This window comes from Pogona vitticeps, chromosome 4 (assembly GCF_051106095.1).
Source record: "Pogona vitticeps strain Pit_001003342236 chromosome 4, PviZW2.1, whole genome shotgun sequence".
NCBI lineage: Eukaryota > Metazoa > Chordata > Lepidosauria > Squamata > Agamidae > Pogona > Pogona vitticeps.
Window position 1 is genome coordinate 209,592,235 of NC_135786.1, and position 26,527 is coordinate 209,618,761.

The following is a 26,527-nucleotide window of genomic DNA, read 5'->3' on the forward strand; positions in this document are numbered from 1 at the left end:
TCATTTTCAGCCATAACTCTTCAGATTTTCAGACAGGTCCTTCTAAAATGCAAGAAATGTGAACTTCTCTAGTGATATGATGAAGTGGACCTCAGCCTTCTGGATACAGAGTATGCACTCTCCCACTGAGCTCCCTTCCTAAAGATACTCAGCATTTTTATCTCCAACACCTAGGAGCTCTAGAAGAAGAGTGATAATAAGTTTTGAAAGTTCTTCAAACGTTAAGCCATTTATAAAATTTTCAGGAAATGAATTTTAGAGCATCTATGATGGGAAACGAGAAGAATGTCCAGGATTCTCAAGCTACAGACAACATTTTGTGAGTAGAGCTCAATTTATAGTGAAATATCCAGTTATGTGAGGAATTTCCTCTTCAAAGAATGATCTTGTCAGCCAAGTATATAAAAACCCAGCAATCTTCCTTCCACTGAACAATCATATTACATTTCTACATAGCACAGCTAATTGACTACCTTTCCCTTCGATACAGAGGCATACCTAGATATAGATCCATCAAGCTGGACGAGAAATTGTGATTATAATCCTGATCCTAACTATCTGGAATCTGAAATATTTCTATAGTCCAGAAGTGCAGTTGGCCTGCGTTGCTGCCTTCTTACCAGAGATGCCGGCCTTTCATCGAAAACTGAAGTCCTGTGCTGAGTTTGAACTCTCCTCTTCTGTTAGGTAAAATGAAACTTAACTTACTCGCATTCTGACATAATGACATCTGATTTGGGTCAGGGATGGAAAATGGCACATAGTCATGACAACAGGCCATGGTGTGCTACACATTATCAAGGAGAAGGGGAAAGCCGCATTAGATAAGCTCCTTTTTCATCTCTTGTAACAGAACATTGGGGGATATGAAAGGAGCCTCCCTGAAGAATGTGAGGACTGTGAAAGCACTTGAGTATCTCCTGGGCAATGGCAGCACCCTGTCAGCTGATCCTTTCCTTATGGAAACATCACTGGATTGTTTCTAACTCTAATGAAGGAGAAGATCACAAACTTATGTTCTTAAATGTGACTTATTAGTGACAGAAGCAGTGAAAAGGCAAGGAATTATTACAATTCTGAGTAGTGGTACCTCTGTTCTTTCTTTCTTTCTTTCGAGAAAAAGATGCCACACTTAAGAAAGTTGAATAAAACAATAATTAGGATTAATCACCTTCACTTCCAGGATGAGAAGAGAGCAATGGGAAAAATGAAATTCTCTTACAGAAACAAATATCTAGAAAAAACTAACTGAAGCATATTTCTCAAAGTCAGCACAAATGTCAGCAACCTAAAACTTTATTTAAGGGCAAAAGATGAGGCAAAGGACCTGGCCAAGAGTTAGACTTGTTGAAAACAAGCATTAGGAACCATTCTTTCAGTCTGACAGTAATAGATGCTTCAAACTGTTTTTCAGACTAGGGTTTTTAAGGCATCATCAATCAAAGGAGGACTAGGTGCTCCGTTGGGAAAAATGATGTAAAGATATGTCTCACAGGGCAAATGCCATTTTGTCATCCCTAAAGTTGGGGGTGTGGGTGAAAGAAAAAGATTAGTAAAAAAAAATTCTATTTGAAAATCTACTAGAAAGAAAATAGTTGGTATTGGCCATGTAACTGACAGATCTTTCCTATCTTTATTAGACCAGAATCTTCCTCAGTAAATTTCTGATTATGAAGAAGCAAGGGAGTCTATAATAGTCAGTTGAATGTTCAATTCATTAAAAGACTGTGAAAAAAAATCTGTTCTGTCAGTTTTGAATTAACTTATGTCTTTAGCATGCATGGAAAAGTTAGCTCTTTCAAGGCAAAATAGTGCTTTGTTTAAAATGAATCATAGAATAATTGAGTTGGAAGGGACCTATAAGATCATCGAGTCCAACCCCTGCTCAATGCAGGAATCCAAACTAAAGCATATCTGGCAGATGGTGGCCCAATTTTTCTCTTGAATGCTTCCAGTGTTGGAATGCTCACTACCTCCCAAGATAATTGGTTCCATTGTTCTACTGCTCAAACAGTTCAGGATTTTTTTTTTCTGATATTCAGCTGAAATCTGGCTTCCTACTACAGCTTGTGCCCATTATTATTGTGTCCTGCACTCTGAGTTAATTGAGAACAGATCCTGCCCATCCTCTGTATGATTACTTTCCAAGTACCGTATTTGCCGGCGTACAAGACGGCTTTTTTGGCCCAAAAACATGCCTCCAAGGGGGGATCATCTTATATGCTGGGTGCACTTCATTTGGGCCAGGAAGGAGCTGCTGCTGCCGCCGCCGCCGTTAAGTGAGTGATGAGGGACCGCACTGGCTGGGGCGGAAGGCAGGCAGGCAGGCAGTCGGTCCGGATGGAGGGAGGGAAGCAGAGCCAGCCATGCCTGAGCGGCCAGAGCCTGCCGCCGGGCTGCCTGCAGCCCCGCACCGCTGAGCCAGCGGCGCGCTCGCTCACCCACCACCCGCCCGCTTCCTCCTCCTCCTCCTCCTCCTGCCGCTGCCCACCGAGCCTCTTCCCCTCTTCCTTGCCCTCCTCCCTGCCGGCCATGAACTTCCAGGGTGGGCCCGGGCAGAGTGCCTGGCAGCTGCCACCGGCGCCACAGCAGAGCCGTCCACTCAATATTTTGAATGGAAATGTTGGGGGGGGGGGTCATCTTATACGGCCAGTCACCTTGTACACCGCCAAATACGGTATTTGAAAAGTACTATCATATCACTCCTCAGGCTTATTCAGTAAATAGTCAGTGAACAAGGAACTGCAAAACAATCCAAGTCTGAATAAACAGGGTTGTACAGTACAATTTAATTCTCTTGTATATGGAAGTCATATATCTTGTGGTTAACCAACCTGGGTGATGCCCATCAGGCAAAATAGGAACACCAATTTTGAGTTCATACAATGCAACTACACAGTGAATTCTTGGCCCTCAGATTGTGCTCAGTCCTCTGTTCCACCACCATTTTAAGACCACTGTCTGTACCCTAAACATACCTAGGGATAAATGTAATTGTTGGTCTTAACTAAAGCAGACCACTCCCCTCCCAAGTTAATCAAAATTTATTTATTCAATGGGCCCACTTTGGCTAGGTTTAGCTCCAGGTCTGAACAACCAGAATACATAGATCCTTTTATATTTTATCAGACTAAAAATACAAAGAACAGTAAAGAAAAATAACTAAAGAAAACTTTATAAAATGAAACCACACAAACAATACAATAATACATAATATGGTTCCCAAGATTGGGAACCACTGTTCTTCATCACTCTCTATGACAGGACTTGGCTCTCCCCAAAGCATTATTTTAAGATCATTAGTTTGATTTTAGGCACCCGGTATGGTGTAGTGGACAGAGTGACAGACTAGGACTCAGGAGACCTGGGTTTAAACTCCTGCACAGCCGTGAAAACTAGAGGGAGGATGACACTGGAAGAAGCATTCTTGAAACATCTCACTTATATTGAAACCACTTTTATAACAATCCAAATTCGCAATGCATCACTAAGGCATATGCTTTACAATAGCTTATATTTTTTCTACTTTTTTTTTTTAAAAAAAGTAAGAATGTTATTTTGTCCTTTCATTTGATTTAGGGGTAAAAACCTGCCACTTAGTACCTATTGTGCTATACAAATAATGTGTTTGTCCCTAGATTATTCCTATACCTCCTGACGTGGCTTCAAATAAACCATATGGAGAGGAAAAAAGTAACAAAGAGGCAAGCTAAAGGTTGGCATGTCCAAAAATATAGCTGGCACAAAGAGCCCCATATCCTAAAATGTGTAGTTAGTGAAGTCCCTAACATCCATGCTGGCAGCTCTGTTTTTTTAAAAAACCTATCTAACTACTTGTTACCTGTTGGGAAGCTACCTAATCTATCTTTCTGACATCCACCAATTCTGAATATAAGCCTCTGTACAGCAGAAAATCATAGAATTTGTGTGTTCCACTAAGCACTAAGTGGTTGTTGTTGTTTAGTCATTAAGTCGAGTCCGATTCTTCATGACACCATGGACCAGAGCACGCCAGGCTCTTCTGTCTTCTGCCGCGTCCTGGAGTTTGGTCAAATTTATGTTGGTAGCTTTGATGACACTGTCCAACCATCTCGTGCTCTGTTGTTCCCTTCTCCTCTTGCCTTCACACTTTCCCAACATCAAATCCTTTTCCAGAGAGTCTTCTCTTCTCATGTGATGGCCAAAGTATTAGAGCCTCAGCTTCAGGATCTGTCCTTCCAGTGAGCACTCAGGGTTGATTTCCTTCAAAATGGATAGGTTTGCTCTCCTTGCAGTCCAGGGGACTCTCAAGAGCCTCCTCCAGCACCACAATTCAAAAACATCAATTCTTCGGCGGTCAGCCTTCTTTATGGCCCAGCTCTCACTTCCATACATTAATGTTGGAAAAACCATAGCTTTGATGATGCAGAGCTTTGTCGGCAGCGGTGATGTCTCTGCTTTTTAAGATGCTGTCTAGGTTTGCCACCGCTTTCCTCCCAAGAAGCAGGCGTGGCTGGTGTCTCCATCTGCAGTGATCACGGAGCCCAAGAAAGTAAAATCTGTCACTATCTCCATATTTTCCCCTTCTATTTGCCAGGAGGTGATGGGGCCAGTGTCTATGAGTTTAGTTTTCTTCATGTTGAGCTTCAGACCATTTTTGGCGCTTTCAACTTTCACCCTCATTAAAAGGTTCTTTAAATCCTCCTCACATTCTGCCATCAGAGTGGTATCATCTGCATATCAGAGGTTGTTGATATTTCTTCCGGCAATTTTAATTCCGGCTTGGGATTCATCTAGTACCTGAATCCAATTTTATCATGCCAGGTATTTCTTTTTTTAATCACCACTGACAAAAAGATTTGTTCAAATGTTCTGGCAGCACGACCCTGAAAGCCTCTAATTTTCTATTCAAGGCACTGCATATACATCAGTGAGAGTGCTGCGGGAGAGACTTCACACTAATATAATGCTTCAAAGACCGGGTCTCTCATACATTTTCAAGAATAAAAACAGAGGGCAATTTTGCACAGCAGTTCTGTTTTGATGTGTGTATAGAGTATTTATTTTATTGTGACAATCTCTATTTTAGAAGCACTGCAAAAGACGCTGTTATATTTAATCTATCCTTTCTGACCTTAAACACTAAGAGCTGTGCCAAAATATATAATCATATAATGCTTCAAAGAGTCTTAATTTTCCCCCTCTCCTTTGCACTGAAAAGTAAGGACAAGCATATAGATTATGTTAGCAATGTGGAAGTCAGAAAGGATTTCAGGCAAACAAGTCTCCATGTTGCAGATACATTTGTGTTTTTGAATAAAAGTCCCACAACTGCTGGGATCTGGGAGATGTAGTCTAAAAAACAAACAATTCCCATCTCTGATACATATATCTATGAATCCAGTGATTGGCTTCTACATGTAGCTTGATAGCTGTATGAAGATGATGGATTAGTAAGATCTGGATTCAAATCCCACTCTGCCTGTAAGATTTTTGACCTCACAGAAATCTGAAATCTTCATTTTGTGATTGTGAGGAAAATATGATTACAAATATGGTTGCATATGTTTTTTGTGGAGTTGCTCGCCAAGTGGTAAAAGACATCTATCTGTCACAAGGATATAATAGATATTTGGAAATTTTGTAAACGCGAAGGCTTTCACGGCCGGAATCCAATGGTTGTTGTGGGTTTTTTGGGCTCTTTGGCCGTGTTCTGAAGGTTGTTCTTCCTTACATTTCACCAGTCTCTGTGGCCAGCATCTCCAGAGGACAGCAGAGCACAGAGTTCTGTCCTCTGAAGATGCCAGCCACAGAGACTGTCGAAACGTGAGGAAGAACAACCTTCAGAACACGGCCAAAGAGCCCGAAAAACCCACAACAACCTTTGGAAATTTTCTTGTCCTCAATGAAAAAAGGTCCTAAGATACCCCATCAAAAGAGCTTTCAACCACTGCAAAGTGTTTTGTTCCCTGACAAGAATGTAAAAACTAGCAGCAAAAATAGCGAAACTGTATTTTCCACAAAAAACAAAGTATTTTTCACAAAAAACTGTTGTATTTTGGCCTACATATCAAATTATAACTATATATACATAGCCAAATGCAATGGATTTTGTGCAATAGGCAGCATTTTTGTACAAAATATATTTGGATGAAAAACATTGCCTTAAATTTTTTTGCAAAAACTCCCAAAATAACAAACATACACATATATTCTTGCACTATAGTCCCAAGTGGAGAATATTTTCAATTTTTAAAATTCTAATCCAAGGGGACAAAGTAAGCAGAGATCATTATCTCTGTGTCATTTGTTTGTTGAGGTGTTTGAATTTAGGGTGCTATATTTTGTGACTGGTTACCAGAAGGCAAATAGGACCTTAATTTGGAAGTATGATGACTGGGGTGTATACCTCTGAGAAAACCTTGCTGTGTTGGTAAGCATGGATTAATTGTAGGGGATAACCATAACATATAATTTGATCTTGAGTCTAAACTGCAGATGCTGTGGCTACAACACAAGGCCTAATTTTGGATTTATTTATTTTTTGCTTTTTTCTCTCCATCTTTTTTGCTTTTTGGTACAAAACAGATCATTTCATGAACAGTTCCAAAGAACTCAAAAGCTTGCACATTTCTTGTGGCATTTCGTCTGGACTCAGTAAAGTTACTCCCCAGTCACAGATGTTGAACATCTTACCTCATGGATCAGTTTGTTTTCTACCTCACAGAGCCACTGAGAGTCAGAAATGACTGAGAGACTGAAGTGATATGATTATTTCACATCAAATTCTAGATTCAGGTTTGAGTCTGTCACAATTCATGGCACAGCTCTAACTAGTGATGATCAATGATGACTAGATGAACTGCTACTAAGGCACTTGAAGCTGTGCTGAATCGAAACCCACCCCAGCCAAGGAGTGTTGGACATTACTTAGGCATTCCTGTCCCTAACATAATTTTGTGCAAGCACAGTGATTGCAAATCTGGGCTGGGATTGTATTGGGATTACTCAGCTCCTCCCCTTCTTTGCCACTCTGTTGGCTCTTCTGCCAGCTAATCTTAGCCAACACAGCAATGGTGCTGGCAGTTCCATCTGTGCTTGGCATGTGTGAGATCTGTCAGCAAAAAAGACACCCCCCCCAACTGTAGGATCAGTAACTGTAGATTTACTTATCTGCTGTCTGAAAATATTAAATAAAAATGGATTCCTGCACGGAGCAGTGGGCTGGACTCGATGGCCTTTTAGGCACCTTCCAACTCAATTATTCTATGATTCTCCTATGGTGTATTTCAAGTGTTGCACAAAGGCCATTGCAACATACATCAGATAAAACAATATAAAACGGTATAAACAATATAATATACTGCATTAAAATATAGTACAATAAAATATTAAAAGCCATTTAGAATGAGGTTGATTTCTATTACAGCACAAAATTTTGACATCTAAGGAGAGGACAAAGACAGATGGAAAACATTAACCAATGCCAGCAGCAAGCACCTATCGTGGGGGGACTAACCCCAAAGATTTAGTTACAGTGGTGCCTCGCTTAACGATTGCCTCATTTAGCGATGAATCCGCATAACGATGTGTTTTTTAGAAAATAATATGCATCGCATAACGATGTTTCCTATGGGCGATTTTCGCTTAGCGAAGTTTGGGACCATGCTTCGCATAACGAATGCGATTTTAGGTCCCCTGCTTCACTTAACGATGTTTCTTTTTTCAATTAAAAAAGTGTCTTAGAAGGGTCAAAAACGGTTCTAAATGCTTGGATTCGTTAGAGGACCCCTTAAGTCATGTGCAAACCTGATTTGGCTTTGATCTGACTTTTCGTTAATTTGTTGTGAATTTCTTTTTTTGGCCCATAGGAACCAATGGACCTGTCAAAATCTGACAGCTCTATGCTTTCCTATGGGGGAGAAAACAATTCACAAAAAATTAACGAAAGTTCAGATCAAAGCCAAATCAGGTTTGCACACGACTTAGGGGGTCCTCTAACGAACCCAAGAATTTAGAACAGTTGCTGAGTCTTCATTAATTTTTTGTGAATTTTTTCTTCCCCCATAGGAAATAATGGAGCTGTCAGATTTTGACAGCTGTCAAAAGTTGGGGGAAAAAAATTCACCATTAATTAACGAAAAGTCAGATCAAAGCCAAATTAACTTTTGCATCCGTTTTAGAGGGTGCAGAAGCTAATCCAAGCATTTAAAACCATTTTTGACCCTTTTATGACACACTTAATTTTGCAAAAATTGACTTCGCAAAGCCCTTGAAATGTATTGAGTCAGCTTCAATACAGTCCAATGGAGGATACATTGTTTCGCTTAGCGATGTTTCCTATGGGTTTTTTCGCTTAGCAACGGCAATCCGTTCCAATTGGAACGGATTAACCAGTTCCCAATGCATTCCTATGGGAAATGGTGTTTCGCATAGCGATGGTTTCACATAGCGATGTTTTTTTTGGAACCAATTAACATCGCTATGCGAGGCACCACTGTACTTAAGTACTGACTTGATTGGTAGAGGCGAGGGATAGAGATTTCATTTTTATCAATATAGAGATAAGAGTGCCATTCGTGACAAATTTGTCTCTGTTGGAAAGTAGAATCTTGAGTTTTTCTTGTTCAGAATTACTAGAGTGTTTTTGTAAAATAGGGTTAAGGATTCTTTCGCGATAGGTGTCTAATAATGGACAACAGAGCACTACATGTGCCAAATTCTCCACTGATTTTTTATCAGAAGAGCAAACTCGCTCGTGATACGGAATTTGTGTATACCAATTGGCTAGTGGTAACATATCAAAACATGCCGGGATAAAAGCTTTTCCTATGGTGTATTTACCAGAAGTGGCCAGTAGAAGGAGAAAGAGACCATGCTCTGCATACCCTGTTTACCTGAAAATAAGACCTAACCTGAAAATAAATCCTGGTATGATTTTTCAGGGTGTTCGTAATATAAGCCCTACCCCCAAAAGAAGCCTCAGTTAAGTGAAACCCTGCCCTCCATTATTGTGCAATAACCAGAGGAAGATGACACTACTGTATTTGAATAAATGTAGATTGTTGTACATGAAAAAAATAATAATAAAACATCCCCTGAATATAAGCCCAATGCATTTTTGGAGCAAAAATTAATATAAGACCCTGTCTTGTTTTGGGGGAAACACAGTAGCATTCCCTGTTTCCACGTTTTTCAGCATCCATGGGAGGAAATGGCTTGGGATCAAACAGATACTATGATCCTACTGTAATGCTTTGGTCTTAAGCCATGTTACACTCATTTCTAATAAATGCAAGCTTTATCATTCATAATCTCTGAAAGATCTCCTGCAATTTTGGGGTCTGCTTCACTACCATGGCTAGTTTCAAGTAAAGGGGAAATCTAATCTATTATCTCCCTCTGACCACTGCAGATCAATACAATATTCTTTATGTCTATCAAAGCTTGGTGCTGTACTCACTTTCTGTTAATTGAATACCCATTTAATATGCTGACACATTTGCTCACAAAATATGAAATCCACAACCACTGACTCTCTTGCCACTGTCTCTGTGAAATGCATCATATTTTAATTCCACTTCAATTTAAAATATCAAAGACACAGAGGTACAGAATATAGGGTAGGTCTTCTTAGCACAAATAATTTACAACAAAACAACAACAAGAAGAAAAAGCCCACACAACTGAACTCTGAAAAACATAGGTATTCAAAGGTAATGAAATACAAGTGCATGTTTTAGGAAGATGTTATTAAAAGTACTGTATGTCAGTTCCCCCAAAAAATGAGAAAAAGAAAAACCAGTGGAGTAGACATCTCCACAAACAATATGTGTTATGTCTGAAACATTTGAGTTCTTTCTAATTACAACTAATCAACCTTGTACTAGGTCAACACGAAGGTCATGCAAGACCACCATGATGTTTGTTGATCTGACATGCAGCAAGATGAGTTGTAGTAAGTACTTGCCAAAATGCATTCTTGGAAAAAAGAAATAAAACCTTGACTCCCACTACTTTCAATCACCTATTTAACATATAAAATCACAGAATTGTACAGCTAGAAGGATGTGTCACTGGAGACAAAGACCAAAATCATTTACCACCTTGTATTTCTGACCATGTATGGGTGTGGAAGCTGGACAGTTAAGAAAGCTGACAGGAAAAAAATTATTAATTTAAAATGTGGTGCTGGAGCACAGTTTTGCAGATATTGCCAGAAATAACTTTATCTGGGAAAGCTGTGCTCAATAGGACAGGTTCCTTTCTGTTATTGTTTTTTAATTCACTTTTCTGCCTATGCCTGAGAGAGGCTAAAATAAATGACTTCCCCAAAGCCAGAAAGAATTCAACTATTCAGTGTAGATTCAATTCTTTTAAAAATCTCTTGTTTATCAATGGAGGATATTGGGATCTACATTCCATGATTTAAAACTCCATGAAATGATCCAATATTGCTGAACAATATTCTGCCTGTGTTCCCAGCAGAAAAAAGCTTTACATAGAAAAGGGCAGCGTGAATGTTGACAACACCAATGGTAGCATTCAAGACGGTCCACTCACTTGCGCTCACTACCATTCACAAAGTGGCACCAAGCAAGGGAGAATCTCAGAAACTGATTCCTGAGTCCAAAATCCATGCAAAGAATTGGGAGGTGGCTTGATATTCAATGGATAATTAAAAGCCATAAAAGGCCTACAGAAGACATTTATAATGGAGGGATTAACAAAGAGGGACATAACACAGCTGTATGGATTTTGAGACTCTTCCAAGTAGCATGGCCATTACAATGAGTGCCTGAACATCAACGTTTATCACTATGCCACTGTATGTATGTGGTGGGTTTGTCCACTTATTCAGGTGTTCTGGATTTAAATCAAGAGAGGCACTTAAAGGAAGACTGCTGACAAATTGAATAGGGATCTACCAACAATATATAATGAAGTGGTTTCCAATTTGCTACCAGCAGTTACATCTGATATACTTGTTTATAAATATCAGGCAAAAACAAAAGAAAAAGAAAATAAAGAACAAAGAAGACAAAAACATTGTGGCACCTTAAAGACTAACTGATATGGTTCAATGTGAGTTTTCGTGGACAATCCACTTTCTTGTCTGATGGGATTATGGCCAATAAAGCATGTTACACTTTGTGACTGATTGACTTATTGATTGACTGACTGATTGATTTGTCTCATTTCTATGAAAGCTCTTCCCTGGTGCAAGGCCTTATGGCCGCTCCTAAATCTCTCTCTATCTCAACATGTATGTTGATTTACCTCTATCTCTAGATATGTTTGTTAACATTTGTGTGGCATTTGTTATAATTACTTGGAATACATGTATATTTGCATCAATGGACATATTTTTTTTAAAAAAAATGAAGCAGAGAAATATAGTACCTGGCCATTCCTCCTATTTCCTTTGAAGACTAATCTTATACAGTAATTCATGGTACATTTCCGCATCTGTGAGCTGTAGATTTTAGGGCAGTGCTTCCAAACCTTGAGTTCCCAGGTGTTCTTGAACTACAGCTCCCAGAAAACCTGACCAGCACAGCTAGTAGTGAAGGCTTCCCAGAGTTTCAGTCCAAGAACACTTGGGGAACCATGATGGGGTTACCCTTGTTTTAAGGTTTCATAGATGCTCCACAGTGTTAAGCAGAAACTTTGCTTACAAAGTAGAGCCTTCGTAAATGCTATGAACATAAACTTATGAACCACTCTCACATTACAACATTCGAACAAATAACAGAGTAGAAAGTGATAAGGAGTCCTGAGGTTGGGTTTCAGAAAGGAAATTCTTGCGCTCTACCTCTGACCTACATGTCACACTGTTTCTCTTGCTGGCTGTGTCAGTGCCTTCTCATTTCCATCTTGCAGTGAACATTCATGGAAACCTGGAATATGCTGCTTATATATAACTGTACCTATGAACTAAGCCTAGGATTCAGTGAAGTATAGGATTAATAGGACTGCAGTGAGAGGGGGGTGTCATTTGCAGCCAAGCATGTTGGACAGTGCAAATTGTGCTTTTTAAAAAAAAACTATCTTATGCAATTAATCAAGCTTATGTTTTGTCAAACTGTGTTAATCTTCCATGATCGCCAAAAGCTTTAAACAGAAAAAATCCAGTTATCGGAACATTTGCTGCAAATTATGTAAGGGGTACTCTAATAAATTATTTTTCATTCAACAGACCTTTCCCATCTTCTGCAGAATATGATTAATTAACATAAGTATGGAAAACACCTCTTTTGCTGCAAACATTGCAGCTGTATATAAATACTCTTTGCACAAATATCTACATGGCCATATACATTGTTCAAATGTAAATGAAGCAGGAACTAGGGAAAGGTTCTGAAGAGAATGGAAGCAAAACTATTTAAAGACATTGTTGCAATGTTTGCAATATTTCAAAATATAACAAGACAAGCATAGCAGCTCAACACTCGTTAAAGGCCACTACGAATCCCTTGCCCCATCCACCACCCTAGCCACACAAAAGCCTCATGGCATCAGACATTGCACAGAAAAGAATATAGTACTAAATGCATTTTTGTGAGAAAAGGCAAATTAAACAGAATGATTTACATTATATAAAATAGCAGAGGTTACCCCAAAATAAGACCTAACCTGAAAATATGCCCTAGTATAATATTTCAGGATGCTCATAATATAAACCCTACCCCCAAAATAAGCCCCAGTTAAGTGAAACCCAACCCTCAATCATTGTGCATCAACCAGAAGATGACATGACATCCCCTGAAAATAAGCCCCAATGCGTTTTTTGGAGCAAAAATTTATATAAGACCCTGTCTTATTTTTGGGGAAACATGGTAACATAAGAAAATGAAATGAGTTGAAACAGAATAATGGTCTATGGTCCACCATTTGCTCCTATGGAGCCTATCCAGATGCATAGAAGAAGGCCACACACAGGAGAGAAATGATTTAGAAGCTTTTCTTTCAAACAGAGGTTGGCTGCTTGTAAAGAATTAGATAGATAGCCAAAAACCGGAAGTTCAAATCTCACTGTGCCTCCAGGACTGTCTGTGTGGCCTTGGGCAAGCTGCATAAAAGAAGGAAATGGTAAATAATTTCTGAGTACTTTGTACTTAGAAAACCCTGAGAAGTGTCACTGCAAGTTGGAATCAACTTGATGGCATGCTATTTTTGTTACTAAAGCACCAAGAAGACAACTTCCAGACATGAATTCAAGGAGCTAGCCCCTTTGAATTAAAAATAATAATCCAGTGCCCACTATGTTACAAAATAAAGGCTCTTATTTCATTGAAATTGTTAGTTAAAAACTAAGCCAGGTTTTCCGCCTTTGAGTTATATCAGTCAACTCCCACAAGGAGCAGTCTGTACACAGTACTGTCCAATTTAACATGAGAGGCAATGATTTGAAACCACCCTGAGTGTGAAAAGTGGAAGGATCGTATCGAGTCCCAGAAGTACTTTGATACAGGGCACATTGGAATCTGGATGCTTATGCAAACAAGGCTTTGAGCATAAGGCATAAACCCTATTCTGAGGGGATACTGTGTGTATACTACGTAGTTTCTTTTTTCTCTGCTTGGTCATGATGCACAATTCTCTTACATCACTGAATCAAGAATCGTTGATTCTGTCTCTGCATCACTGGCACTGAAGAAACAGGGTGGCCACTTACGCATTGCCAAGAAGTGGTGCAAATGATGAGAATGATTTGCATAAAATTGCAGGTGCTAATTTACATGAATAGATACAAAAATGAGAAATGATTTTACACACGCTTTCCCACTTTTCTGGAGAAGACTGTGATCACAGAAACAGTTGCCTGTTGAATCTGCTGTTCGGATGCTCATCATTGATGGGTGATATTGAGGTGCTTCTTTATCTTTAAGCCAGACATGAACTGGACAATCCTTCAAGCAAAATAAACCTTCAAAAGAAAAAATATCCTCTGGAAGCCCTTCAAATGGTGTCCAGCCATCCCTAAAAGAGGGCATTTGGCTACCCTGGTTATAAACCTCAATCTGAAAAGAAAATTAATTCATAAATACTAGGTAAGGGCAAATCCCTCTCAGACTGTATCTGCATGCTGCTTATTGAATGATTCAACTCAAAGGCTACTGTTTTGATGACAGTGGTCTTGGCATTTGCTGCTTACTACTTGTCTCAACCAAAGTCTGGAGATGGCACTGGTCCTGGGCATTGTGGGGAAAAACTAATGACTGCCAGGTGGTAGCAACACAATCTCCACAATACCTCCAAAAGACCTCTTGCTGCTTATATTTTAGGCTGCCGTAGAAATAGCAAAATATAGTACTGTATAAGTCTGATTTCACTACCACCAAAGGGAAATATCCCACAGAATCTTAGAAAAATGTCTGTATTCTCCAAAATCACCCCCCCAGTTCTGCACCCTAAGTTTATTCTTCTAATTAATAATAATTAATATAATTATGTACCATTAAGTCAGTTCTGACTTACATTGACTCCTTCCAGGGTCTTCTAGATATATGGTAATCAGAAGTAGTTTATCATTCCCTTCTTCTCGGAAAGCCATAGGACTTTACAGCTTGCCCAAGGCTACACAGGTTGGCTCTTCTCCTACAAAACACACTGTGGAATCGAACTCAATACCGAACTCACTGAGCTATGCAGCCCCATACAATCACTCTGTTACCCACTGAAATTTTGATTGAAATATTTCATTGGAGAACTTGAGACTCAGCTCTTATTCCTGGTAATACCTAGCTATGACTTGGAAACTGTTACGTAACTGAACTAAACCACTCCAGAAGAAGCAAGAAAATATGGCGGTTGCCCATGTAATTTTTAAAGTTAACTTGTAGAGGCTTCAAGGTTCCCCTTGACAATTTTTTTTTGTCCAGTCGTGTCGGACTCTAGGGGGCGGCACTCATCCCGCTCTTCAAGCCATAGAGCCAGCGTTTGTCCGAAGACAATCTTTCCGTGGTCACATGGCCAGTGTGATTTAGACACGGAACGCTGTAGAGTGTAGAGGCTACACTCACTATAAATTTTCTTTCCTTTTTATATCATATACTTAGCATGAAGACTTCATGCAAAAGCAATGGAGGAAACAGTCTCAAAAATTATTTATATCTGGCACAGTGTTTCCAAAGGCAATCCCTATTGTTTCTCAAAATGTCTACCTAAATTAGTTGAAAGGCTATCGTTTTGTAACGACAAGATTTTTTAAAATTAAGCCTTATGCTTCAAATGTTCTTGCAATTATTCCCCTTGGTTCTATTATAATGCTTTGCTAATACTATAAGATAACACTTGTTTGTGGTAAAACAACACAATACAAAACAAAAAATACAAAACCTGAAGAGATGTCTCAGTATTCTTTCAGATTACTCCTTGCTGTGAATTTTTGTAATTATTTTTGCCAATAATGTACTTTTTTTTTGTTCTCCAGCGAACAGAAAAATTTTAATCAGTTCATGCAGCACACAGATTTGAAAGCAACCTTTCCCTTAGCCCCCTCAGGCAACTTGATTCCAAAGAATATAGAATCTTTCTTGTGAGATCTACATTTGATCTGTATATAAACAATTTTGACTAACTAATTACAGAAGCCTTTGGGATGCAGGAAAACCACCACAGAATAAATTATTTGTGAACCCTTTGATCTGTACTAGGCTTCTGTATAATGACAGTGTGAGAAGATAATATTTTTAAAAAGATTTCTTGTCCCTTAATGATGGAGAGATTAATGGTTGAAACTCTTTACTGTGCGCATCACCATTCCATGATGGTAATATTTACTTTAATTCAATTCAAAGCTTCCTATCCCACCCCCACCTCTTTCAGGCTAAGAGGCTTTCTAGGACTTCTTTTTGACCTGAGGAAGTTTTGGTGTCCCCTGTTGGGCTTGGGATTGCCAGGGCTGATCCAGTGGCATGGTTTGGGAGTAGCTCTGTAGCAGACAAAAAAGCTCTACAGAGAACCATTAAAATTGCCCAGAATATCATCGGGCTCCAGCTACCAACCCTGGATGACATCTTCACATCCCGCTGTCTGAGGAAGTCACACAGCATTCTGAGAGACTCTTCCCATCCTGCTTATAATTTTTTTTTACTGTTACCGTCTGGCAGAAGATATAGAACAATTAAGACTCGGACCACACGTTTTCTAAATAGTTTTTATCCCAGAGCTATAATTGCAATTAATAATGAGCTTAAAGACCACCAGTAGTGAATAATTAGTTGGACTGTGCTACTTGGCCTGTGGTGTAGATGTTTGTATTTTTAGTGGGGGACTTTTAGTGCGTGGGGAGTGTTTGGGGAATTTTATGTGTGTGCATGTGTCTGGTCTCTGGATGTCTGTGAATTTTGTTGTATGGGTATACTGTGTATATACTTACAATGACAATAAATTATTATTATTATTATTATTATTATTATTATTATTATTATTATTATTATTATTATTATTATTATTATTATTATTATTTGGGGGTATTAAAGTCTCCCTTCACTTTCCCAAGGCTCTCAAAGACTTCCCTTGGCTGAACAGGATCCTTAGGGAGCCTCAGAAACTAAAGGAAGGAAGAGAAGCTTTCAAATGAATTCATATTTTTCCATGTATAAGACACCACCATGTATAAAACGTCCCCCCATTTTTCTAACCTAAAATTAAGTAATCAATATTTAAAACATAAAACAGAACAAATTTAATTTAGTAACTAGGTAACATTTACATACCAGTACTGTCACATTATGCATCACACTTTAACTTTATTCAGCCTCTGGGCTCAGAACGATCAGACATTAGGAGTCCCTGTTGCATCTGAGCACAGTTGCAATTGGTTTGTTTAGTATCAGCTGAAGTCAGTTACATAAAGCTCATAATTGGAGGAAGCCAAGCCTTCTGACTGTAGGAAGCCAAGCCTCATGATTGAAGGAAGCCTGTTTGCAGAGGCAAGGTATAGCCCGTTTTCTTCTCTCCTCAGCTTATTTCCGTGTATAAGATGACTCTTAATTTTCTGTCTAACCATTTTTGGAAAAACTAGTGTCTTATACATGGAACAAATACAGTAAATATTACTGTTGTGAGATTATGACCCTAATTCTGCAATGTAAAGCTGCACTACAGGATTCCAGATATTAAATAAGGGATTAGGAACAACATACACCTCAAGAGCACAACCCCCTTCTCTACTGATTGTGGTTTGTGCCCACCAATTCATTAAATATGGTCAATGCAAACCTGATCTGTATACCTGATAACTATTTCAATTCTTCTGCAGATCTGTTGCTCATGGCTCAGAATGGTATATTACGCTTTCTAGCACCTATGTGCAGCCTCTGGAGAATGTCATTTGGGGCCTAGCTTTCACCACTATATGGATGATACCCAGTTTTATTAATCCTTGTCTACTGACATCAAGGAAGCGGTGGAAATCCTGAATCAGCATCTGGATGCTGTGTGGTGAACAAGTTAACATTCAGTGCAGACAAGAAAACTGTTATTTTGGTCAACCAAAAGTCTGATCAGATATGGGGATTACAAGTTGTTCTGGATGGGGTTGTATTCTTCTTTACCAGGTTCCCAGTTGTTTACCAATCAAGCACTTTATCTGGAAAATCAAGTGGCTGCTTTGACCAAGAGTGATGGTTTTGACCAGAAGCGCTTTTGCCCAGTTTCAGATGTTCTTATCCCTTGGAGAGACAGTTTTGGCCACAGTGAACCTATATTAACTCCCAATTAACTAATATAACACATTCTACTGAAAATGTGCCAGCTGCCTTTGGATAATGCTTGAATGTTACAGCTAGTGGAAAGTGAAACAGCCAGGTAATCGTGTTATAAACAGATGCTTTTGTTTTATGTGCCATAAAGTTGTTTCAGACCTACAGTTGTTGTATGAATTAATGACCATACTTTAGAGCCCATATAACACTTGCTGTAACTCAACGGTACATACTGCAGACAAAATGTACTGGCTTCCAATTTGTTCCGATCTCAACTCAATGTGTTGGTGAGGATCTATAAATGCCCCAAATGGTCTGAGCCATTTCTTCTAATGTCTGTCTGCCCATAGCTTGAGGATCTCAACAGAGTTCCTTTTGCACAAGATGTGAAGTTAAGTGGGACATCAGATGGGAAATTCTCCATAGCAGCATCCTAAATGTGGAACTTCCTCAAGGGAAGTTAATTTGGTTCCATCTTTGTCGATGAGGAGTCAGGTTTACATTGTTCCAAAAGGATTTGACTACTAGAACTGTTTCTTAAAACTATTTTTAAAAAGAATGTTCCAGATCTGCTTTTAAAAATGTATGAAACCAGTTTTCAAAATGTTTAAATCCACTTCCAGTAATTTCATTATAACTCATATGGGATCCGTGTCAGACAGCAGAAAATAAATAAAATCCTTTGCCTAAATAAATGTGGTAGATAAATAATAGCAAACTAAGATAACCAGTGTGGTGTGGTGTAGTAGGTAGAGTGTTGGACCCTCTCAGACTCCCTCTGTCATTATTTATTTCTCATAAAATGGTACTGTTTTCCCCAAAATAAGACCTAACCTGAAAATAAGCCCTAGTATGATTTTTCAAGAGTCTCGTAATATAAGCCCTACCCACAAAATAAGCCCCAGTAAAGTGAAACCTCACCCTTCACCACTGTGCAGCAACCAGAAGATGACATGACTGTGTTTGAATAAATGTAGATAGTTGTACATGGAAAAAAAAATCCCCTAAAAATAAGTCCTAATGCATTTTTGGAGCAAAAATTAATACAAGACCCTGTCTTATTTTAAGGGAAACAACGTATCTCTAATGGGTACAATATTCACTCAAACATGACATGCATCTACACTTTCTTTTAGCTCTTCAAGGAGTTTTAGATTAGTACTTTTATTAATTATTCACTGAATAATATTACCCAGAATGCAAGAGAGTTCTTCTGTTGAAGGATGAGTTTCTATCAACAGCATTTGGTGGCAGCTTCCCCTCTGTATTTTGCAATCCTCTGAAGCTTGGTTTTAAGTGGTACAGAAGGCTGTAGAGGGGGATGTCGGAAAGTCCTGTAATGCCCACAGTTGAGTGCGAGCTTACTATTAGATTTTGTGAGCTATTTCTAAAGAGTAAACCCAAAATAGGTTGTGCACTTGGATGAGTGACTAAGAAAAAGAAGTATTTAAGTAAAATATTTTGCCTTCCACCTTCTTCAGTTGCTCTGGTAAAAGTATGCTGTTTCCCAGATAAGCAGTTATAAAAACCAGAGAATGGGATATTCCAGATCAGTTAGTAATGTTATACATTGTCCTTTATGTCCAAGCCATGAGGTGTTAAGGTAGTCAATTTTCCATTCCAGAAGGTTTCCCTCTTAATAAATAAATAAATAAATAAATAAATAAATAAATAAATAAATAAATAAATAAATAAATATTAAAAAGACAAAGTGTGATGCTTAAAGCACTCTCTGGATGGTTTACAGTTTTTAAATTATACAGGCTACACATTGCCGCTGCTACCACCACCCGTCAGCAAGCTGGGTACTCATTTTGCCAACCTTGGGAGGATTAAAGGCTGAGATATCGAACGCTGACCATAAGCAGAGTTTCGGCTGCAATACTACAGTTTAACCACTGTGCCACAAGGCTTACAAACCCAAAACATATTCCTATATTATTTATTTATTTTGTGTACTTGTATACTGCCCGATTGGTGACAAGAACTACTCTGGGCAGTTTACAATCACAGAGAAAATGCAACCAATAAACATAAATCTAACAACAAATCAACAGGAAACAACAGAACAAAAGAAAAAGAAAAAAAAACCCCTAAAATCTAATCCAGTAAAACCTAACCTAAAACCCTAAAAAGATGGTGAGACTGACTTAGATACTTTGTGACTCAAGAGAGGATTCCCTTAAAAGCTTTTTAAAACAGCATTTAAGGCCAGGAGTTAGGAGGCCTGGCAAAGCTCTAACAGGAGCCCATTCCAAAAGGATTGTGTCACAACCAAAAAGGCTTGATTTGTTGTAGAGGTCTTCTTCGCCTCTTGCGGTGTGGCAACCTGTAAGGACCAAGGTGTCTGAGGACTGAGTAGCACAGGCTGAAGTTCTTTGGGAAAGAAACTCCAGCAGGGTCCCAAACTGTTAAGGGTTTTATAGGTAAGAACCAAAACCTTAAACTTCACCTGGAATGGAACCAGTTTTGTTGTAAAGAATCTAGGGAATGTGAAGAAATGTTGGCAATGCTGCTTCTTGTCATGACAGATGTTTTCAACACAGCAGCACAGACTGATGATGATTCTCCAGCCTTTGAAAGAAATCTCACCTCTAGCCCTAGAGCAGGAGGGTCCAAGCTTTCCCCATCCCTTCTGTGTTTGCACAATTTTCACAATTTGTCAGTAGTGTTCTTTCCCTTCGTAAGGTTCACACACAACAAGCACAAAACAACAGGATGACTATTCAAACAGATGTGGAAAACTTGCCGAATGCTGCTACCGCTTCTTTTTCTTAATAATCCATGTGCAAAAATGGACATGTACAAATTCTTTCTCTAAGCACTATATCCTTCCTCCTCCACACATCTCAATCTTGCAGCAGGAATATAAAAAAAGTGCTCTTTTGCTTAATACAGAAGAACAAACCAGTTTACAACTAACATCCTGAAAAAGATCCCACATATTTTTTACATAGTGTATACAGTAACTCTCTTTTTGGTTATACATTAGCAGATCCAGCTGCTCCATTGAATTACTATTACAAAATAAAGATTACTCATTATTTCTTTCCTATAGGGATGCATACAGTATGTTCTGGATAACTTGGACCTCCTGCTCTGCCTCTTCACACAACTGAACAATAAAAATGTCCTTTTCCACTATTGGAACCTGATTATTTTATTTTCTCTTTTCACAGAAGAGCCTGCAAAAATTTCTCAGGCCATAATATTTGGTAGGCCAATGTTAACAGGGCCTTGAAGACCCAAAGCAGGTATAATTAAAACGACAAAGAACTTTAGAAAAGTAAATAAATATTACCTAGGATGCAGCAATCGTGCAATACACTGCTGCTTCACTCCTCACACCACACCTCTCTCCATTTTCCACCTTTAATTCCTGACTCCCTTGCTCCTATGTAGTGAAGTTACTAACCCACTAATGAAAAAATGGCATATTTATCAAAACCGATTAATGTCAAATGACTTTACTTATTTCCAGTGAGTCTCCCTCCCTTTCTCCCTCTTTAATAGGGCTGTTGCTGTAAATGCTGGGTTCTGAAATGGATTTTTAATTGCATGCTTAAGATTTTCATAGGAAAGATAGTGCTATATTAAACTAATGGGAAGAGGTAGTGACAGCTACCATTTCACTGCAATAAAGTCAACTTTGGCACGTCTTCTGCTGCAGAAAAAGACATTATGGTTTTTCCAGTTGCTGGAAAAGCTCTGCACCAGCTTTCAAATGTCTTGACAAAAAACTCCCATTGCTCACAACCAAAATGAGTTGAGGCTGGCATACACTACATATACCCATGGCATATTATATATAATATACACATATACACGATATATACCAATGGTAAGGCTGGAATACACTATAACTTTCAATGCACTTCAACTCTGAGAAATTTCAATATAGTAAGTAGAAAACAGTGCTTACGGAATAAAGAAATCCAAGACTATTTATACATATGTTTTTCCATCTAACATGGAAACATCGCTCCTTTCTTATTAGCTAAATGAATCTTGGACTGACTGGGTCCAATGCTCTACAACTCCTAAATGTATAGAATTCTGAACTGCAAGCTTAGGCATCCAATTCAGAGCATATCTGCTACTAGTATTTTGGCAAGTTCCCTCACAAAGCTATTTGCAATATAGTTCACAATTCTATGCACCTTAAATAAAGAAGTATCCTGAGATTGTCTACCTCTTTGGGGTCCTAAGCCTTAAAAGTCATACTTCAACTCTTAGGCTAGACCCCTACCCTTCTTGTCTAATAGTTCAAGCAGCACTTTGTAGTCAAGCAAGTTCATGTGAGATATGGAATCTGGGATTCATCACCCAGGGCTGAAATCCTCATGCACCCATTGAATCCAATGAGTTTCTGTGAACAAGTAATTCCTTCAGCTGATAGCACCAGGAAGAGTTTTTAAGATAAAGAAATGCACATGTATGCCACCCTAAATCTAGAGATATAAATCTTTGCTGAATTTGTTCTCATGTGAAAGAATTAGAAGCCACCACATTTTTCTCCTCATATTGTGAGATATTGTACTGAGATTTTTTTCGGTATTGACCCAATTTCTTCATTTATCAGAATTATTTTGATGCAATTTTAGTAATTTGCATTATTGCACAAAATTATCATTGTTACTGCCTTGTTGCATGAAATGAAAAATCAGGAGTACTGAATGGTTTGTATGTGTCTTTTTGATGTACCACCCTGTCTGTGCTTGTTGTAAATGCATGCACATGTGTATGTAAACACTTCATAAAAGGAAAAGACACTAGTTCTGCACAGATTTCTTATGAAGGTTGCAGAACCCTTGACCCAAAAAAAAAAAAAAACCCCACATACTTTGTCTTATTCTTGTACTTGAGGTAAGAAATATAACATTTCTTCTTATATCATTGACCCTTATGTGATTACAATTTTTTTACAGTCTGTCTCACTGAGAACAAATAATTTTTATGAGAATTCTTCATAACCTGTATATGGAAGAATGATGGGCTATAGCTATAATAGATAAGCACCTAAAGTAGGATTGTTTTATTACAGTGTGAGAAAAAAGTAATGCTTTTGATGTGTGTGTATACATAAGCCACAGACTTACCGACCCAAAATATATGTATTTGTGTGTTTGTCTGCACATACACCTGCTGTAAACCAAGTTGTATTTCAGAGATTTAAAATGCTTTTAAATCAAAACTTTTTTAGCATTATAACTTACGAGGGAATTTTCAATGGTTGCTTAGTGTAGTAAATTGCATCAGAATAGGCCCATTGACTCAATGGGGATTTGGTAAGTCAACCTCTTCCATACATTTCATTGATTCAAGTGGGCCTACTGTAACTGTGGTTTGCTTCAGCATAGTTGCAGCAGTCCCATTTGAATCAATGGAATTTACAGAGGAGTTGACTCATTAAATCCCCATTGATTCAGTGGGGCTACTCAAATGCAATTCACTGTAATACCGAACAGGATTTCTGCTAATGTTTAGAATAAGTTGCATAGAAAAGGTTTTGTTTGGTAAAACACTGGCTTTTTGAAAAAGAGGGGGAGGGAATATCTTCTACAAAAGGCAGGTGAAGTTTTTACTCTTAAAATACTGTCTTACCTTTTGAAAATATGAAAGAATCACAAAAATACAATTATCAAAGACGAAACACGCAGTGTGTACTACATTAACCATTTTAGGCTACCTATAAATAAATCTCACTGAATTCAATGAAGCTTAATTTTGAGTAGACATATATTTGATTGCACTGAAACACATCAGTGAAACTACCTCAATGTCAACACAACAGGCTTTACTTCATAATTAAAACACAGAACCTAGTAAATGATGTCTTATAATGACATCACTAGCTTAAGCTGAGAGTAAGACTACCATTAGTGATGCACTGAATAATGTAGCCGTGTGAAAAGCAAATTAGGACATATTCCATTGTTCAAAAGATGGATGATGCAACAAAGTATGGGTATTTTAATATCCTGCTTAATGTCGACTTAGAAAATGAGATTATTCCTTAACCTTTCTTGTATTATTAGAAAGATGAATGGCCATGGATCCTTACAGAAAAAGTCATACTAATACTTAAGCAGTTGATTTGAAGAACCAGAACTTTTCCAGGGGAAAGGGTTTGCTCTCTTTTTTTAAAAAAAATCAAATTTTACAGCAAGCAAATGTTTTTAATGGGCTCTGGTTTAATGTTTGAAAAGACTTACCTAGAAACTATGTATTTTTAAAGGGTGAATACAGGAAATGATGTCACACATTCTATTAAATAGCAATATTAGGTAATGCTCAGTTACTGAAGTTTAATAAACTTTAAAGTGCCTGTGTTTCAAGCACTACTTTAATAGTGAAATTTCCAGTTTTCCTCTACAGCTTTTACTACTGCAGTTCCACATTATGAGGAGTAGCAGAATCATCTGAGTGTTTCAATCTTCTTTCTATTGGCTCCAACATTCTCTTTTCATTGGTTACTAAGAGGGTTGATTCCATGTATGAGGACCCTAGGCAAAATACACTATAGTGCTACCCTTCTTATTGGTGGCCCTGGGAGGCTTCCTTGCAGCAGTGATGGCTGCCAGGAAGCCCTCCAGGGGTTCCCGGAGGTTTGCCATTTTTGTTTCTCACTACATGTCATAGTGCAGCTGAAGACCTAGAACCAGAAGGGTTAACTGAGGCTGAGGAGAATACTGAGCAATCAGAAACACCTGAATCGCCTCCAGATTCTCCCTCCCCAGCAGACAAGCTTTGGGTCAGGCTTCGGGGAAGACTTATGGCAAAAAGGTCAGAGGATCGCTCGAAGGCTGTCCACAGAAACATACGTTCAACTAGCCCTGAGTACCAACAGGATGGAAAGGTTTCCAGCAGCTCAAGGGGCTGTTTTACTATAAAAACAGCTCCTAGTCAGCTAGAATTTCATGGAAGCAACAAGTCAAAACCTCTGGCTGGCATCCACGCTCCTACAACCCTGAACCGTGTTTCCTGAACTCCTGACTCAGGACTCGGACTTTGGACTACGTTGTGTAGTACTCATATGGTTAGTCCAAAAAACAATAAAAGGGGGAGGAGTGCAAATGCCAATGGTGATCCTTATCAGACTTCTAGGTCCTAGAGGATTGCCCAAGGATGCCGGCACTGTTTACCAGATTCACAGTGGAAACTTAAGACAATTTCAGTACCTCATTTTGTGCAGTGTTAACACTCCCAGTGCAATGTTGGGAAAAACTATGGAGAAGAAGCAATTGAGCTTGAAACATAATGTACTGGCTTATATTTAGACTACAATTACAGTCATCATCATCCGAGAGAGATACTTTTGTTCATGCAAACATTAACAAAGCAGATTTCTGTCTCCAATACATGGAATATAACAATGTTCATAACGGAGAGACATACCTTCCCTATGAAAGAAAAGAAAATGAGCAATTTGTGGACTGAATAGGGATGACTTGTCCCCCAATTTTTGGTCAGGAGCTACTTATGATTTCATATACTTTGTGAATAATAAATTTTGTAATGGGAAATACATTTTTCAGAATAACTCTTACAGAAAGTGTAATTGTTGATTACTACTGTTTAAGTGAATAGACCTAGAAGATTATCCAGTATGTGAAGATGCAGTGAATTCAGTGTGAAAAGAACTGCTGGAACAAGAATCTTTTTGAATGGGGTCCTGTTTGTATAAACTATCTGCATCAGTAACCAGACAAGCCATCCATCAAATCAACTTTATAGTATGTATAACATATGAAATCACATGTCAAGTGTATTAACACTTATGGAATGTATCTATTAAAAAAATTAAAACCCCTTAACCTTTCTATTTCAAACATCCATATATTGAGGAATGGCTATTCCCATCATATCTCACTACAGGCAAGGCTGGCTAGGGAAGAGGGCTACTGAATTTCAACATCTGGAAGACCACAAACTCTACTGTATGTACAATAAGAATAAAAACACCAGATAGGTAAAAGCTGCTTTGAAAAAGCAGGAAACCTCACACAATATAACAAAAGTAGCACAATAAGGTCCACAGCACATGGTTTATCTGCAATTGTATGAATGTCACAGTGAATGTTCATATGTTATGCATGCTGATAGTTACATGTTGAAAATTCCAGACAAAGTTAACTAGTGCACATGAGTGTACATCTAGTTCTCCATAAGTGAGTGCCAACATTCACTTTGCTTCACACTTTCACTGTTCCTATACAGTGGTACATTGACTTACGAAGGCCTCTGTTAATGTAATTTTCGGTTTATGAATGAAAATCCATTGAAAATAATGCCTCAGTTTATGAATTTGTTTCACAATACTAAGCAAGTTTCCCCAGGATGCCTTGCACCTGGGAAGTTTATAGCACCGCCCTGTGTACGTATTCCTATGGAAAACCGCATTTCAGTTTGCAAATTTTTCGCAATATGAACGTCCCAGAGAATGCATTAAATTCGTAAACTGAGGTACCATTGTATATACAAACGCATATATAGATGTTCCTTGACTGTGAAACCTCCTCTGTTCAGAACAGAACATATTCCTGGTATGCACACAGAATTGTTTCCTTCCTCCTTCCTATACGCACGTAAGATTTGGGTTACAGACAAGCAATAGACTACTGAAAGCAGGCTATTAAAAGGGCACTGGACACACTAGACAACTATTAAAATATATTCATCTGCTTATCCTGACCCACATCCAACTTGCCCAAATGTATCTCTTTAAAACTGATAAATCAATTTAAAATATTCACTGAAGACACTGTTATAACACATTTTGGAAAGCATACAAAATGATGTACCAGATTACTATTCCATTTCATTAAATAGAA

The 26,527-nt window shown here is 38.4% G+C and overlaps 1 protein-coding gene across 3 annotated transcripts in view; it reads right to left on the minus strand.

The window, feature by feature from the left end:
• The window catches only part of MMP16 (matrix metallopeptidase 16), a 219,727-nt gene that overhangs the window by 34,917 nt on the left and 158,283 nt on the right, over positions 1-26,527 (minus strand). The window lies entirely within an intron of this gene.